General features: G+C 32.3%; 1 non-coding gene across 1 annotated transcript; it reads left to right on the top strand.

Annotated features, from left to right (window-relative positions):
* Positions 1-2223: 2223 nt before the first annotated feature.
* On the top strand, positions 2224-2330 carry LOC128279699 (small nucleolar RNA R71). Its single transcript, XR_008269897.1, has one exon. It is a non-coding gene; the product is annotated as a small nucleolar RNA R71 (small nucleolar RNA).
* The last annotated feature ends 16323 nt before the right edge of the window (positions 2331-18653 follow it).

Raw genomic sequence — 18653 nt, 5'->3', positions numbered from 1 at the left:
AGAATAATCGGCATGAGGGTGGAGGAGGATACTCCGGCGGTGGTAGAGGTTCATTAGTCCATAAGTCTATAAGTCCACCCGTGTGCTTGCCCTTGTGGTTCTAAAAAACCTGTGCTCAATGATTTGGTTAGCATGTTAGATTTTAAAAACTAAAATTTAAAGAAAGTAATATTGTTAGTGCTCGGGTTTCCTCCCGAGAAGCGCTTATTTATAGTCTAAGCTCAACTTACTTTTCCATTGAATGGTCATAGTTGGTCGAGGAGTTTATAGTCCTCATTCCTGCTGTGAATCTCATCAAAATAAGGTTTTAGGCGGGTATTTTTTACCTTAAAAGTGCCGAACTTGGGATGACTTACCTTGACTGTATCGAATGAGAAAATGCTAAGTACTGCAAGAGGAATTTCTTCATTTGGTTTGGCAGTGATAATGTGAGGATCTATGGTGTCTAGTAAAACTTTATCTCCAACCTTAAGTTGATTTGGTGAGGTATTGAGCTTGCTCTGGCATAGTTTTGGTTTATCGTGTGTTCTCGGTTTATGTGTCTGCCATTCATCTAGCTCCTCGATTTGTAGCCTTCGTTCTTCATGAATAGGTCCTCTACTATTGCTTGAAAATGGCTCATGTACTTCCTTCAAACTCATTTCCTGCAAAGTAGGTTGCACCATATTGTCAGTTTTAGTAGAATGGTTTGGACAATCACCTTCAATTTTTGATGTGTTGCCGAAATTGCGAGCTTGAAGGGTGATTGCTTCGTCTCCCACATGAAGTGTGAGCTCACCTATGCCAACATCAATAATCGTTCTAGCAGTTGCTAAAAAGGGCCTTCCTAAAATCAAAGGGGTGTTGCTATCCTCCTCTATGTCTAGAACAATGAAGTCAACAGGAAATATAAATTTATCTATTTTAACTAGCATATCTTCAATAATACCCCTAGGAAATCTTATAATTTTATCTGCTAATTGAATGCTCATCCTAGTCTGTTTGGGTTTCCCAAGACCTAGTTGTTTAAACATTTTGTAAGGCATGACGTTAATACTAGCCCTAAATCAGCTAATGCATTATTAACATCTAAACTACCAATTAAGCAAGGAATCGTAAAACTCCCTGGATCTTTTAGTTTGTTGGGTAGTTTATTCTGTAGAATAGCTGAGCAAACTACGTTTAGCTTCACATGTAAAGCCTCGTCCAACTTCCGCTTATTTGCTAAAAGCTCCTTTAAAAATTTCATTGCATTTGGCATCTACGATAGAGCTTCAATAAACGGTAAGTTAATATGTAATTTTTTTAAGAGTTTAAGGAATTTACCGAATTGTTCATCTGAACAGTCTTTCCTTGTCGCATTAGGGTATGGCACACGAGGTTTGTATTATGTACTTACTGATTTTTGCTCATTGTGGTCTACCTCACCTTTACCTTTGCTTATCTCAGTTTCTTGGCTTGGTTCTGGTTCAAGTATGACTAACCCTTCCCCATCTTGACTAGTAATCATGTTGAGTTGCTCCCTTGGGTTAGATTCTGTATTGCTTGGCAAGCTACGTTGTGGTCGTTCAGAAATCAACTTGGCAAGCTGTTCAATTTGAGTTTCGAGCCCTTGGATCGATGCTTTTTGATTTTTAAGTGTTGTCTCAGTATTCTGAAAATGAGTTTCTGACACCGAGATGAATTTGGTTAGCATCTCCTCAAGGTTCAGCTTCTTTTCTTGCTGGTAAGGTGGTTGTTGAAAGTCCGGAGGATGTTGTGGCCATTGATTTCCTTGATCGCTCCACGAGAAATTGGGATGGTTCCTCCAACCTGCATTATAAGTGTTACTATATGGGTTATTTTGGGATCTAGAGTTATTGTTACCCATATATTGGACTTGGTCATCCTCGATGCTAGGGTTGAAGGGTTGATACTCTATGCATGCTCCTCCTCCATTCGAATCGCACCTCATCACTGGATGTACCTGAGTAGAACCACACAAACCGTTAATCTTTTTATTTAAGAGTTCTACTTGGTTAGATAGTATAGTAACTGTGTCGAGGTTGAAAACACCGAATGCTTTTGTCAGCTTTGTTCTCATAACTTGCCACTGATAGTTATTCAGTGACATCTCATCAATAAATTCATAAGTCACCTCAGGTGTTTTATTATTGATAGTTCCTCCAGCGGGCTGCATCAATCATCTGCGAAGTCGAAGGATTCAGGCCATTATGAAACGTTTGAACCTGTAGCCAAAGTGGTAACCCATGGTGAGGGCACCTTCTCAAAAGGTCCTTGTTTCTATCCCATGCATCGTAGAGTGTTTCTAAATCCATCTGCACAAAAGAAGAGATATCATTACGTAATTTGGTTGTTTTAGCCAGTGGAAAATATTTTAATAAAAATTTTTTGGTCATTTGTTCCCAAGTAGTGATTGACCCTCGTGGCAACGAGTTCAACCATTGTTTAGCCTTATTCCTTAACAAAAAGGGAAACAACCGAAGACATATGGCATCATCAGAAACGCCATTGATTTTAAATGTATTGCAAAATTCTAGGAAATTTGCCAAGTGAGCGTTGGGATCCTCGTCCTGTAAACCATCAAACTGAACAAATTGTTGTATCATTTGAATTGTGTTAGGTTTCAGTTCAAAATTATTTGCAGCAATAGCAAGTCTAACTATACTTGACTCAGTTCCTGTTAAATTAGGTTTAGTATAATCATACATAGTGCGCGGAGTAAGATTTTAATTAACAGTAATTGCAGGAGGTAGCGGATTTTCTTGGTTTTCAGCCATCTCCTCGGTTGGGGTTTGAATATCGTCCTCTTGCTCGTTCTCTGTGCATCTTAAGCTTCGTCTTATTTCTCTTTAGTTTCTGCGAACTGTGCAATCGATTTCACTGTCAAATAGTAATGGTCCTGACGGGTTTCTTCTAGTCATAAAATATAAGAACCTGCCAGAAAAAGGGAAAAAGAAGAATTATTAATAAAAATTAGAATAAAATTTAAATTGCAGTAAAAGTAAATGGCTAAATTAATAAAAATCGAGTGTTCCTAATATCTTAGTTCCCCGGCAATGGCGCAAAAAACTTGATACGTGATATTCGTGACAGGTTTTAAATATTTATAATGAATCGTTCTTGAAACTAACTATTATCACGATGAAGGCCGGTGTACCTATCGAATAGTAGTATAGTTTTAGTAAGACCGAATTGTCAAACCCAAAGGAACTAAAAGTACTAGTAATGACTGTTTTTTATTATCTAGCCTAAGAATAATGGGGTTTGTTTTAACTAGCTAATTAACTAAACTAAGAATTTACAGAAAATAGAATTGGGGAATTACTTTTGGAAAACTCGATTGATTGAGACAATACCTAAGGAAAAATCCACCTAGACTTCACTTGTTATTTGACTCTGAATCGAATGATTTATTCATTTGACTTGATCCGTAGAAATCCTTAAGTTATATTATTATCTCTCTCGAGACTAACAACGTCTAACCCTAGGTTGAATAATTGAAATCTCTTTCTAATTAACTCCCTAGGGTTGCATTAACTCGATCTATGGATCCCCTTATTAGGTTTCACCCTAATCCGGCAAAATCTTGTCACCCTATCTCTAGGCGCACAACCAACTCCGCTTAATTATGACAAATGTACTCTTAGATAGGGTCTATTCCTCCTCTGAATAAGAGCTTAACTTGAATCAATATCCTGAAATATCAAAACAAGAATTAAGAACACATAATTAAGATCAAGTCAAATATTTATCATACAATTCAGATAATAATAACAAGATTTGTCTTAGGTTTCATTCCCTTTAGGTATTTAGGGGTTTTAGTTCATAACTAAAAAGGTAAACATCTCAGAGGAATAATGAATACGAAACATAAAGAAAAACCCAAAATCTTTAGTCTTGATGATGAATCCGACTTCTGAGATGGATCTATCGGCTTTCCTTGAATAGTTCCCTGCTTCCTTCCCTCTATGTCTATTTTCCTCCTCCTTTAGGGTGTATTTATAGGCTTTGGAATGCCTAAGAACCCTCAAAATTGGCCTTTTCCGAGTTGGACTAAACTTAGGCTCGGCAAGGACACACCCGTGTGACATGCCTGTGTGCGATTGCTTAAGGCCGTGGTCAAGCCTGTTAAATAGGCACGGGCGTCTGGTCCACCCGTGTGAGTTGTGCTACGATTCTGCCAAATTGACACAGCCGTGTGGTCTACTCGTGTGAGGAGTTCTAGGTCGTGTTGATTTCGTACGTTGGCCCATTTTTTTCGTTTTTGGCCCGTTTCTTATTCCTTTCACTCTCCTATGCTCACCTAAGTATAAACATGAAACTAAGGCATTAGGAGTATCGAATTCACCAATTTTAAGGAAAAATCATCCATAAACTGTGCTAAGCATGGGATAGAAATATGTATAAATTACGGTTTATCAATCCCCCTTCGCATGGCCGACCCTTGATAATTGGGAAAGGGGTTGAGATGGCTTTGTTAAATTTAGCTTAATGCCCAAGTGAAAATGCACCAAAAGTAGAGGGGTTAAATTAAGGGTTGTTTTGAAAATATTATAATCAGCTTAATTAGCTGATTTGGGAAGCAATTGGGTCAGTATTGGGTTGCTTTCTTAGGCTCATCCATCTCTTCTTTTTAGTTTCTCAATTTAAGCCCTTTTTCATCCGCTTCAAGTTGTTAGATTTTTCGGATAATATTCAATTGGAGCAATTCATTCAAACAGGTCCAAGAGCATGGATTTGGGTCCTTAATAACTGTTAATTCATTATCTTAAGCTCCCAAGGTGCCTCGATACTTGATTCATTCAAGGTGATTTCTAAGTTGATTTTTCACTTCTTGTGCATAACTGTCAAAAATTAGTCAAATTATGCAAATTTGATAACTAAAATTTGCAAAATAGTATAATTTAAGCTTAATTTAATTATTTTACAATAAAAAATAAAATTCAATAGAAATTACTTAGAATTTGCATGAATTGATGTTTAAAAGGTGATAAAAAAAAATCTATATATTTTAGTGTTTTCACACCCCCAAACTTAATTCATTGCTCATCCCAAGTAATGCATAAATTGTAAATGAAGATTAAGAAAATCACCTTTGAAAATTTTCTTCAAAAATAATTTCTTCCCACAATTATGAGTTTAGTACAATTGTGCTTAATAACAAAAAATTTGAAATTACGCAACTTAAATATACAGAGTATTCATCCTCAATTATTATCATGACAGCAAAAATAAACTAAATGCTTTCTTAATAAATATATGCCAGATTTTTACCAATGAACTTTTATTCTCTCATTTAAGATTAAGTTGCAATCCCTAAGTTTAATTATGCCTTCATGAGTTGAGTTTAGCAATTTCTCTCCACTAAAGTAGTCGACACAAAAATCTGAATCAATAGGTATTTTAAATAAGTTATAACACGGTTTGGCTAGGGTAGGTAAAAGATAGATATCTTTAAGCAAAAAACCTTATACTCAGCTTGCATCGGACCTTCAAAATAGATACCCTCAAATTCACCAACTATTTTTGAACCTGAGTACACATGCTCCTTGTACATCTATTTTTTTAGTACACATGTTCTTTTTTTAGGCTCGTGGATATTACTACATGTACTACAATATTTTGAGCATTTGATACTTCTTCTCAACTTCGTCAAACTTATTTTCAAAGAATATTCTAAATAAAATGAGTTAGTGTTTGGGACAATTTAGAGATAAATATTAAAGAATGGATGGCTCATGTATGCAATGTTCCAAAAAAATCATATCATATACTCTCAAAGTCAGGTTTCAAGGGATAAATATTCATTAAGGTTAGTTTGAAAGGCTCAAACGGTCCAAACAAAGTCTGCCTAAATCATTTTCAAAATGTCATGCTTCCTAGGATTTCGCCTCAAGAAATTACTAAATCAATTCTAGAGGCTTAAACTTCCATGCATGTTAGTTTTTCTAAGGAATTGAAAATTTCATGGTTTGTTTAATATATTTTATTAAGACTAACATTTATGTCATACTTCAGCTAACAGAACAATTGTTGAAATAATAAAACTTTACTTATACTAAAGTTTCTCATAATCAACAAAAAATTAAAGTTTTGAGAAAAAATAACTTAATCACTATTTGATAGGAAAAATGTATTCTTGAAAAGAACAATTCAGTTTTTGGTTTCCCATACTTAAGATGAACAATGGGAACATTGTTAAACACGATAGATAGAAGGAATGAAAATAGAGAAGTGAATAGATGTTGTACACCAGGTAAGATCCCAAGAAAGGGAGGTGACTCAAGTTTGATTACTTGAATACCAAGCTTTTCCTAAAATAAAGAAAAAAAAAATCTAATCTTAGACATGTACATATCTATTGTCACACATTTTATTTTGAAAATTGTTCAATTTTATTAATGACCTCAACTTATTGTTTTATTATGCAAGAAATAGAATTATCCTTAAAAAAACTTAAAACTAAAAGCTCAAAATATCTCAATACCCGACTCTAATTTTTCATTATTCTTGTCCTTTTTGGGAGTGCTTAAGTCATCTTGCTCCTTTCTCAAGAATGGAGTTCATGGCTCAAATATGAAGTCTGGAAATTCAGGCATAAAAACAAAGGGGTTATGAAATATTTTTTAAATGCATCTCTGGTCAAGTCATCTCGTATGTATATATTTTTTGCATATCTCCAATAAGTCTATTGATTCCAATGCATGTGTTGTAATATATCCATTATAGCATACTGGTCACTTTGTGGAATGGTGCTAGACGAAGGGACTCTTGGCATTGGAGTTAGAAAATATATTAAAGGTGGTTTTAGTTTTTGACAATTAGGTGAGTAGCCACCTGTAAGGTTTAGAGATAGGGGTGGCGATTTTAAGGATGGTTTAGGTGTGGTAGTTGGGTGCTTCAAATGAAGGTGTTCGGGGTGGTGATTTAGGGAGTTAAGGGATACAAGATAAAGGGGTTAAGGGGGATGCATTATGCGGCTACTTGCGAGTAGCAATGGAGCAAGGTAAGGGCTACAGGTTTGTACAATGGTGATGGTATGTATGGCTATAGAAGTGTGCGGCGACAAGGTTCTTTTGGATGTAGATGTGCGGCAAAGGGTTGGATATTTCCCTTCCTAGTAGTGTCTTGAGTTTTAAACCCAATGGTAGCACCTTTTTTTTATCCTAAGTACCTGTACTAAAAGTAAACTAAAAAAAACTCCTAGAAATTAGTATTTTGGTAAAAAAAAATTGGCCCTTTATTTAATAAAACAAATAAATAATTATTTTGGACTACTTAGAAAAATGTTTTTTTTTTAAATTACATTAAATTAAATTTCCAAGAAATATTGGAAGGGCCACAAATGGTCCAACTTAAGTCTCAATCTCTTAGATAGAATTTTAATTAATGTAATGATCCAAAGAAAATTTTATCTAAGTCTACCATTTTATTAAAAAAATTAAAAATGACTAAAAATATAAAATAAACATAGGGAAAGTGAAGAGAACTCCCTCAATGTCATTGGGATCGTCACTAACTAAGGTGATGTCAAAGGGCCATCTGTCATGCCAATCATACCCATCTAGAAAGAAGAAATAATCCTGTCCAACAATTATCTTCAACATTTGTTCAAGGAAATGAAACCGAAAATGATCTTTCCTAGTATACTTGTTTAGCTTTCTACTAATCATCCAACTTGTGTCTATTTTTGTCAAAATCAACTCATTATTGTCATTCGTAATAGTAGTAGTTTCATCCTTTTCAAGTCTACGCTCAATAAGGCTTACCCAATGTTGTAGGAATCGGGATAAATTACTCTAGCCTCTAACCATCGAGACTTAAATTTTCCTAGATCAAATAACCAAGAGTTGGTCAATCTCCTCCGTCCTTCATTTAATTCTGATTCAGGTGGCTTTTCAATGGATGCTTTTGGTATCTTGAATCCTTGTGATGAAAATTTTAATAAACCAAACCGATATTTGGAAATGACTTCCTTCGAATTTGCTTCTAACAAAACCAAACATTCATCATCTTCATTGTCATTCGTCGGATCACTTAATAACATGCGTTCCAATTCTAAGGGGAGTAGCGATTCCATCTTGAAAACAACAAAGCATTCTTTAATCTTATTAGGGGGTTTAATAGCATTGAAGACATTGAAAGTTACTATGTCATCGTGAACCATCATGTTAAGTTCACCCTTTTGTTCATCAATCAACGTTCTTTTCGTTGCTAAGAATGATCTCCTTAAAATGATAGAAATTTCTTTATCTGCCTCAAAATCCAACATAATGAAGTCAGTAGGAAAGATAAATTTATCGAAACGTATCAATATGTTCTCGATTTTTCCTTCAGGATGTGGCAATGACCTATCTACCAATTGCAGTGTGACTGCCGTTGGTTTGACCTCTCCAATCCTCAGTTGCCTAAGCACAAACATTGGCATCAAGTTGATACTTGATCCCAAATCACATAAAGCCCTTCCGTATTAAGAATCTCCTATGTTGTATTGTATGGTAAAGCTCCCCAGATCCTTCATTTTTGGGGGTAGCTTGTCTTGCAAGAATGCATTGCACTTCTTTGTCAGTGCTACAGTTTCAAAATCTCTAGGTCTTCTTTTTTTGGACAGGACACACTCCATAAATTTCACGTAATTTTTCATTTTCTCAAAAGGCTCTACCAACTGAATATTGATGTAAAGTTGCTTGATTACATCTAAAAACTTCTTAAATTGGACTTCTTGCTTTTATTTCTGAAGCCTTTGAGGGTAAGGTGGTGGAAGATTCTTAACTTGTATCGGGCAATCCTCCTTCTGCACACTCTTTTTGTATCTAACATAGGTGTTAGTTTATCATAATTGACCCCTTTAGGGATTACCTCGTCAAAGTTCATAGATTCTTATTTTTTTAAATTGGAGTTTCAACAGTTGGTTGAGCCTATTCTTTTTATTGATCTTCAGTGGGTTCATTTTCAACCTCGATAACATTAGGCTCTATTTTTTTTGCTACGCAGAGTAACCGCTTTGCAATGCTCCTTGCCTGAATTTCTTGGGATTTTCGTGTCACTAGGGAAAGCGGCTTGTGATCTGTTTCAAGTTCACTTGCTATCTGACCCATTTGATTCTCCAAGTTCTTCAATGTTGTCGCTTGTCCTTAAATTAGCTATACTTGGTTTTGAATTATTGTGTCATTCTTTGCTATGTACGCTTTCAACAAGTTCTCCAAGATATTGGATGATTCAGCTTGGGATGGGTTTTGAACTTTTTGATTAAATTCTATCGGCTAACTTGGCCTCAATTGCATGTAAGTGTTGCTATGACCCACTCTTTGGTTACTCGATGAGAAATTTAGATGTTTTCTCCAAGAAGGGTTATAGAAGTTTAACTATGGTCCTGGCCCACTTTGATTCTGATTCGAATTTCCCAACTAATAGATGGACTCTAGGTTTGATGGGCAGTTTTTGAACATATGGCCATCTTCACAGAAAACACAAGAGATGTTCTCAAATTGGATAGGTTTTTGTCCAGTTATATTATTATTGAAATCGTTAATAGTAAGATTATTAAGCATTAATGACATAGAGAATACCTAAACTGCAAGGGATATAAGTGTGTCAACTTCATGCACTCCTACAACTCTATGTCCTATGGCTACTTGGTTGGTTGGCCATTGGTAATTGTTACTAGTGGCTCTCTTAATAATCTCATAAGCCTCATTATAAGATTTAGAAAGATGTGCTCTATTTGCGGAAGCATCCACCATCATTCATGCGTTTGTGTGTTGAGACAATTGTAAAATGTATCCAGCTAGATACAATGTAGAATTCCATGATGAGATCATTTTTGTAATAGTTCTTTGAATCTCTCCCACGCATCATACAATGATTTGTCATCCATTTTTTGGAAGGTAGTGATATCGGTTCGCAACTTAATAGTATTACTAGGTGGAAAGTACTTCATTAGGAAGCGTTTTGCCAACTCTTATCATGTTGTAATGGAATTATGTGGCAATAAGTTCAAGCAAGCTAGGGCTCTGTCCCTCAGTAACTATGGGAACAACTTCAACCTTAGTGCATCTTCAAGTAAACCGGCTAACTTGAAGGAATCACTCACCTCCACAAACAATTTAAGGTGAAGTTGAGGATCTTCAATAGGTATTCCACTGAATTGGCTCACTGTCTGAAGCATCTGGAACATAACTGACTTTAGCTTGAATTATTGTGCCTCGATCTAAGGTCTTCTAATTCAGAGATTAAGTTCATTAAACAATGGTACAACATACTGTCTTCAGGCTCGATCCCAGTCATCAGTAACAAGGATGGGATTCTAAGGATGATTTCCCCTATTTCCTTGATTCTGGTTCTTAAGGTTCATTTTTTAGTCCTTCTTTGAGCTGCTTATCCTCTCTTTTGTTTAAAAGTCCTTTCAATTTCCAGATCTACGAGGAGTAAGTCAATAGTTTGATCAAAACTCATAAACACCTAAAACAATCATAGAAAATAATGGAATTAAAATTTAATAGAAAAAGAAAACAAAATGAAAAATTAACAATTTCACAAATAATGTCTTTTGAAACAGTCCTTGGCAATGATGCCAAAAACTTGGAACAATAAAAATTTGCAAGTGTACACAATTGTATCAAGTAATAAATGACAAGTATGTTGAGTTATTGTATCCATAAGGATTGTGCAATAAAATATTTATGAAATGTAAAGATTAAACAAATTGGTAGATGGAAATAATTATTTTGAATAAGGTGATCTCAAACCTAAGAATTAACTAAGTAACCAATTAAAAGTAAAAGTAAAAATTCTAATGCATGATTTCTAAAAAAGTTTTAATCAATATGACATACATGTTTTAGATTAATTTTATTCTTCACTTAGAATTATTAAAACTATATTCATGTTGTTACGAATAATTTCATGGCAACTTAGTATTTTGTTAACATACATACATACTAAATTAATCAATCTTTAAAACATATTCCTATCTTGGATTAATTTAATCAATTTTTGTAAACAAGTATAAGACAGAGTGAACTAAATATGTTTATATAAATTAATCACAACAACTTACAAGTTATGCAAGACAAGAATATTGCTTAATATTATCGCTAATTTAACCTTCAATTACCTTAGAAGATTAAGCATGCACCGAATAGATATTATGCAAATTAATTGTAATTTCAATCTAATTCATAATTATTTCAATAGTTATCTTACCATTATAATGCAAGCATAACGTGTGCGTGATTTTCTCGAATTTAACAACTTACTAAGGCCTATAACAACACAAACATAATTTTAACAATTTAAATAACAGAATGCAATCAATCTAACACAGACACGAATTATGTACTACCCTGAAAATTTTTACAGTAAGATATTATCCTTGATATAGTAAAATAAGGAAATAAAGTGACATAAAGGAAATTTTGAGTTATGTCAATATTAAGAAGTATATTATGATATATTAATTCAAGAAAAGACTAAATTGTAAAAGTGAGAAAAGTTTTGTTGCACAAGAGTAAATACTAAAAATTTAAGGGGTTAAAGTGTAAATATGAAAAGTTGAAGGACCAATAGTGTAAATATTTTAAGAGTGGAATGATCTAGAAACTAAGGAAAATGGATGAATTAGGACCAAATTGAATAGGTGAAGAACTATGAGGGACTAAATTGCAATTTTACCAAAATTAAATGATGACTCAAGGATGGAGTTTTAAAAGATAATAAAGGGCAAATGGTCAATTGGAAGAGAGAAATCTAGAAAGTAATGATGATGTTGATGATATTTTATGATTATTTAATTAGATATATATTATTTTAATGAGATATTTTATTATTAATTATTTAGTATAAAAGGAAGGAAAGATGAAGAATTTTCATCATCTTTCCATGCATGCAGCCAACGTTAGAAGAGAAGGAAAAGAAAGAAATTTTCTTTTCTTTACAATTTGGTCCTTCCACCAAAATTCACCATTTCCACCTAGAAATCAAAAGAATTTCCATTGCTACTAAGAGAGAGAAATGTTAAGGAGGCCATGGGGAGTTAGAATATCAAGTTGGATTCAAGAAATAGAAGCTGGAGGAGAGAAAATCAAGTTAAAGATTAGTATCAATAGAACAAGGTAAGTATATCAAGATTTCAATATGTTTTTAAGTTTGTTATTATTGATAAAACATGGAAATAATGTTATAGTAGAGTTTTCTTACATAAGGTCTTATGTTCTTGATATGTTAGTGAAGAGAAAATAAGAGAAAGTGATGAGAAATGGTGTAGAAAAAGAAAATAAGGATGTTTTAACATGGTAATTAATATCTTGTACTAAAACAAGATTGGACAAAGCAGAGAGACTAACTTTGAAAAATCACCATAAATTGTATAAATCGAATTAGAAGATGAAAAAATATGAAATTAAATCTCATTTAGTCTAGTTTCACATAGAAGAAATGATGTAAGCAATATATTTTAAATCATGAGATATAATAAATTTTGTGAGACAACATCAGAATGATTTTGGGTTCCCTGCTTCGACTTTGAAAATCACAAAAATTGGATAATCATAATTATGGGCTTAAATTTATATTTTAGAATATTGAATGAGTCTAGTTTCAATAAAAATAAACAGAAACATCATTCGAATTCTGTACGAGAAGATAATTAATTTTTAGTGAAGAAGGGTCACAACTGTCACACAACAGAATAGGGGTAACTTTAAAGAATAAACTGTACTTATTGACTGAACCAAAAAATTCTGAAAATTTTATGGTAAGAAGATATATGAGTCTAGTTTCAGGAAAAATTATCGGATCTTAATTTAGAGTTTTAGATCTCCAGATATAAATAATTTAGTGACTATGACATAGATGAACAGCTTGAATATTTATAAAAGTAAATAATAAAAATTATGGATAATGTTACTTACAAGTGTGTTATCTACATTAAGGATGTGGAATGGAGAGGGGGAGGAGGAAAAATATGTATGATATTCATCTAGCATGGCTAATTTGCACATTTTAGGCTCAAGGACTAAATTGAATAAAAATAAAACTTTATGGGTAATTTTGTAAAAATGGCAGAAATGACCAAATTGCATGAAATGGATTATTTTATTATTTAAATTACAAAATTGAATGAAATTATTAATTTAGTTGAAGATCGGGGGAAAACATGTTTTAGGGATTAAATTGAAAAATGTTGAAATTATGGAAAATTCTGATATTTTATAGAATTCATGGACTATTATCAATATATATATTAGAATAATAGCTGGAAATAAGGATTAAATTGCAAGAATTTTATTTTCCTGACCCTAAGGATGAAATCGTCATTAATTAAAAGTTAGGGGCAAAATGATAATTTTACCTAGAGCATTAATTAAATGCATTGGAATATGAAATGAATGAAAATCATGATCAAATTTATTTATAAAGATCCGGACGACTCAAATATGAGACTTGATCGTGGAAAAGAAAAGATATCGGATTAATGAAATTATAAACACAAACAAGCAGTGAGGTAAGCTTGTGTAACTTGAATTGTATTTTAAATACATGAAATATGTGATTATGTGATAAAAATATGATTTGAATGTTGAATTCATGATATTTGATAAAATATTGATAATACTCGATATAAATTGAAAATAAATCCCGGTTGAATGAAAAGAAAATTCGATGGATCTCTGAAAAGGAATTGACGGTAAAAAGGATCTAGCCCGGACGGGTGATCCTATCCTGATATAGCCCTCCCGAAGAATACGTGTAAATGGATTTAGCCCAGACGGGTAATCCGAATTAGGGTCTGAATTTAGCATGGACTGGTAATTCAAATCCAAGCTCATTAGAGTAATTGTCGTTGCATGGGATTTAGCCTGGACTGGTAATCCCGACAATACTCTATGAGTTTATATTACAGAGGATTTAGCTTTGACCGGTAATCCCACCGTAAGGATGAGGTTCAAGCGAGTGTGCTCTCGATATGAAATGTGTAAGACCATGGTTGAAAGATACCATGGCAACTGATATGAAATGTGTAAGACCATGGTTGAAAGATACTATGGCAACTCGATATGAAATGTGTAAGACCATGGTTGAAAGATACCATGGCGCCTGATATGAAACGTGTAAGACCATGGTTGAAAGATACCATGGCACCTGATATGAAACGTGTAAGACCATGGTTGAAAGATACCATGGCAACATGACGGGAAAAAAATAAGACCATGGTTGAAAGATACCATGGCAAGTGACATGAAATGAATAAGACCATGGTTGAAAGATACCATGGCAACATGACAGAAAATGAGTAAGGCCATAGTTGAAAGACACTATGGCATCATGTCAAAGATAAATAAGACCGTGGATGGGAGATGCTATGACATCTGTTGAACAATTGATATTCAGATAATATGTATCAGATGACGAATGGTTATATGAAATAATTATAAAGATAGATAAATGAAATAAGTATAAGTACATGGAATATAATTTATGTTAAGTTTGATATAAACTATTACCTAATAAATATACATAAAATATATGGAAATGATAGAGCATGAAATATTGATATAATGAAATGAATGATATATGCTTATGAAGAAACGGTAAGAGCATGATATGTTTCATGACATGTACATATATGATTATCTTTGATATGTTGATACAAGGAAATTATGTAAGTTGAGACTATTATTAAACTCAAGTGTGATATGTCGAGAAAATAGATATATCAATGTTGAATTTATATGAGATATGTTCAAGTATACTAACAATGCTGCTGTTTGATGCTTATACAAGTGTCAAAACTGTTGATTGAATGGTAATATATTTATTTATATGATGCATTGAATCGGTAAGTATTTAAAATTTTTTTAGTGATCTGTAAATGGTAGTAATGCTCTGAAACCCTGTTCTGGCAGTGGATACGGGTTAGGGGTGTTACATTTAGTGGTATCAGAGCTACAGTTTAGTCGGTTCTCAGACCAAACGTAGTATATGTGAAGTCTAAAAACACATGTCATTATAAATGTGATAGTATGATATCTCCCGACTCTGATGAGATTTGTTTTACTTATAAAATGATATGCTTTCTAACCCAAGATAATTCGATAATGTTAAAAGGTATATAAGTAAAAAGTTGATTAGAATGAATTGGAATTCATAAAGGTATGAATAAATACATGTTGATGATGAATGTTATGTGTATTATTAAAAGTAAATTATATTGCTACACGAAATATTGTGCTGATGACTAAATTACAAAATATATAAAAGTGGTATATGAAGTACATGATAAGGATTATTAGTAAATTATGGATGAATAAGAGAATTTCAAAAAAATATTACATGTATTAAAGGTAGAGAAGACATAAATAAACGGATTATTGGTACAAGGATTAAATTATAAAGCATGTAAAAGTATTATGCGAAAGGTGTAAAAGTGATATGCGTGCATGAAATAATTTGCCCAAGTAGACAAGATTAAAACTACCAGGATATTAAGGGACCTCAGCATGTTCTTTGATTTTATAGCACGTTAGTGCTCTCTGATTATTAGCACATTCAACACATTCGTACTCTCTGTATAGCACTTCAGTGTTCTCTGTTTAATAGTGCATAATAATGCACCTCTATATAAGTCTCGTATATCCGAAGTATTCTATCTAGTCTACTGGGCCTCTGCTAAGTAAAAAGTAAACAATTTTCGTTATGAGGAAAATGATTATCTCTGAGCAAAAATGTTAGTTATGATGAAGCAAAACTTGTAAAAGTACGGATAAATGTTTTATAGTACTTGAGAATGATAAATGTTATATGAGTAAATACATGGAAATTAAATTATGAGGCTTTACGATCTATACTCCTTTACTAATACAGTTATATGCAATGAAATGCATAATATTTATATTGATTAAGTTTAGAAGCGGAAAGTGAAAAGCTCAATGGTTGAACAATTGATAATGCAGTCGGAACTGAGAATGAGTTAATAAGTAAAGATGGGTTCTGAATAAAGATATCAGATTTTTCTTAAACTAGTTAAGATATACAGTGTCACTGTTAAAGAAAGAAGTTATTTATGGGAAAATTGATTTATTTAAATATGGTATTTACAGAACAGTTAACTAAAAATTTCTTCCGAATTAGTTTTTTTTAGTGAAGTAAATGATGTGAAATTATTGATGACTATACTAGTCAATAGATTGGTGAATAAATTGCAAAAATATTTGAATATAGCCGTTATAACTGGGTATATTATAGTAAATTTTTGGGATTTTCTATGGGTATCTTATATATACTGATATTTTCAAAGACATATGGAACTGTTCATGTTTGGATGCTATAATCAATATAAGAAAAGGTTGGATAAATATGCTAATCGACAGAAATTATCGCAAGTCTAATTGTTTCACAAGTGGTACTACTCTATCTTTCTTTGGTTTTCCAAGCCAATATATGTGATAGAACACTTGATAATAAGATTCATATGATATTATTTTCTATTTCTGTTGGTAGAAGCTCTGAAAGGTAAATGTGAAATATGGTATTGAAAATAAATTGTGAAATGAAAGGATAGAGAATGGATATAAATGATAAAGTGGGCAAATATGTACAGAAAGAAACTACAGAACTATAGAAATAATGAAATTCATGACCAAAAGAAAAAAAGGAAATTTCGAGGACGAAATTTATTTTAAGGGGGAGAGAAATGTAATACCCTGAAAATTTTTACAGTAAGATATTATCCTTGATATAGTAAAATAAGGAAATAAAGTGACATAAAGGGAAATTTTGAGTTATGTCAATATTAAGAAGTATATTATGATATATTAATTCAAGAAAAGACTAAATTGTAAAAGTGAGAAAAGTTTTGTTGCACAAGAGTAAATACTAAAAATTTAAGGGGTTAAAGTGTAAATATGAAAAGTTGAAGGACCAATAGTGTAAATATTTTAAGAGTGGAATGATCTAGAAACTAAGAAAAATGGATGAATTAGCACCAAATTGAATAGGTGAAGAACTATGAGGGACTAAATTGCAATTTTACCAAAATTAAATGATGACTCAAGGATGGAATTTTAAAAGATAATAAAGGGCAAATGGTCAATTGGAAGAGAGAGAAATCTAGAAAGTAATGATGATGTTGATGATATTTTATGATTATTTAATTAGATATATATTATTTTAATGAGATATTTTATTATTAATTATTTAGTATAAAAGGAAGGAAAGATGAAGAATTTTCATCATCTTTCCATGCATGCAGCCAACGTTAGAAGAGAAGGAAAAGAAAGAAATTTTCTTTTCTTTACAATTTGGTCCTTCCACCAAAATTCACCATTTCCACCTAGAAATCAAAAGAATTTTCATTGCTACTAAGAGAGAAAATGTTAAGGAGGCCATGGGGAGTTAGAATATCAAGTTGGATTCAAGAAATAGAAGCTGGAGGAGAGAAAATCAAGTTAAAGATTAGTATCAATAGAACAAGGTAAGTATATCAAGATTTCAATATGTTTTAAGTTTGTTATTATTGATAAAACATGGAAATAATGTTATAGTAGAGTTTTCTTACATAAGGTCTTATGTTCTTGATATGTTAGTGAAGAGAAAATAAGAGAAAGTGATGAGAAATGGTGTAGAAAAAGAAAATAAGGATGTTTTAACATGGTAATTAATATCTTGTACTAAAACAGTATTGGACAGCAGCAGTAGACTAACTTTGAAAAATCACCATAAATTGTATAAATCGAATTAGAAGATGAAAAAAATATGAAATTAAAGCTCATTGAGTCTAGTTTCTCATAGAAGAAATGGTGTAAGCAATATATTTTTAAATCATGAGATATAATAAATTTTGTGAGACAACATCAGAATGATTTCGGGTTCCCCTGTTCTGACTTTGAAAAATCATAAAAAATTGGATAATCATAATTATGGGCTTAAATTTATATTTTTAGAATATTGAATGAGTCTAGTTTCAATATAAATAAACGGAAACATTATTCGAATTCTGTACGAGAAGATAATTAATTTTTAGTGAAGAAGGGTCACAACTGTCAGACAACAGAATAGGGGTAACTTTAAGAATAAACAGTACCTATGGACTGAACCAAAAAATTCTGAAAATTTTATGGTAAGAAGATATATGAGTCTAGTTTCAGGGAAAATTATCGGCTCTTAATTTAGAGTTCTAGAACTCCAGATATAAATAATTTAGTGACTATGACATAGATGGACAGCTTGAATATTTATAAAAGTAAATAATAAAAATTATGGATAATGTTACTTACAAGTGTGTTATCTACATTAAGGATGTGGAATGGAGAGGGGGAGGAGGAAAAATATGTATGAATATTCATCTAGCATGGCTAATTTGCATATTTTAGGCTCAAGGACTAAATTGAATAAAAATAAAACTTTATGGGAAATTTTGTAAAAATGGCAGAAATGACCAAATTGCATGAAATGGATTATTTTATTATTTAAATTACAAAATTGAATGAAATTATTAATTTAGTTGAAGATCGGGGGAAAACATGTTTTAGGGATTAAATTGAAAAGTGTTGAAATTATGGAAAATTCTAATATTTTATAGAATTCATGGACTATTATCAATATATATATGAGAATAATAGCTGGAAATAAGGATTAAATTGCAAGAATTTTATTTTCCTGACCCTAAGGAT

The sequence above is a fragment of the Gossypium arboreum genome, chromosome 8 (genome assembly GCF_025698485.1).
Source record: "Gossypium arboreum isolate Shixiya-1 chromosome 8, ASM2569848v2, whole genome shotgun sequence".
NCBI classification, from domain to species: domain Eukaryota; kingdom Viridiplantae; phylum Streptophyta; class Magnoliopsida; order Malvales; family Malvaceae; genus Gossypium; species Gossypium arboreum.
The sequence above is the reverse complement of the archived record's forward strand: the minus strand, read 5'-3'. Positions and strand labels throughout refer to the sequence as shown.